The sequence below is a fragment of the Chrysochloris asiatica genome, unplaced genomic scaffold (assembly GCF_000296735.1).
Source record: "Chrysochloris asiatica unplaced genomic scaffold, ChrAsi1.0 scaffold00272, whole genome shotgun sequence".
Lineage (NCBI taxonomy): Eukaryota > Metazoa > Chordata > Mammalia > Afrosoricida > Chrysochloridae > Chrysochloris > Chrysochloris asiatica.
Window position 1 is genome coordinate 3,629,596 of NW_006408790.1, and position 512 is coordinate 3,630,107.

At 48.0% G+C, this 512-nt stretch overlaps 1 protein-coding gene across 1 annotated transcript in view; it reads left to right on the top strand.

Moving 5' to 3' along the window:
- The window catches only part of LOC102840172 (zinc finger protein 268-like), a gene marked incomplete at its 5' end in the record, with an annotated part of 39,084 nt that overhangs the window by 36,144 nt on the left and 2,428 nt on the right, over nucleotides 1-512 (top strand). The window lies entirely within an intron of this gene.

Here is a 512-nt window from a genome sequence, read left to right on the forward strand (position 1 = left end):
GCAGAAAGCAATGCATGCAACTTCATGAGGCAGGCAAGAGGGTGTTTGAAAAACAGCCAGGAGACCCCTGCAGAACCAGCGGGTAGGGGAGCAGAAGAAAGAGGATTAGACCCACACCCATGGCCATGAGTCCATTCCTACTCCTAGCAACACTGTGTAGGGTTTCCGAGGTGGTAAATCTTTATGAGAGCAGAAAGCCTCATCTTTCTCCCATTGAACAGCTGGTGGGTTTAAACTTCCAACTTTATCCTCTAGCAACACCAGAGCTCCTATAGAGAGACAGAAATGGGGAAACTAGGGTCTGAAATTGATGCTACAATATTAGGGTTTGTCCTGAGAGTCGGGGAAACCTATGGGGATGAGGAGGTTTTGGTTAGACTCTAGGATCAAGATGTGATTGGGGATCCACTTGGGGAATCCTTCAGTGCCCAGGTGAGAGGGGGGTGGTGGACAAAGGTGGGAGTTGTCTGCATGAAATGTAATTTGAAACAGAACTTCCTATCGCATTTCAG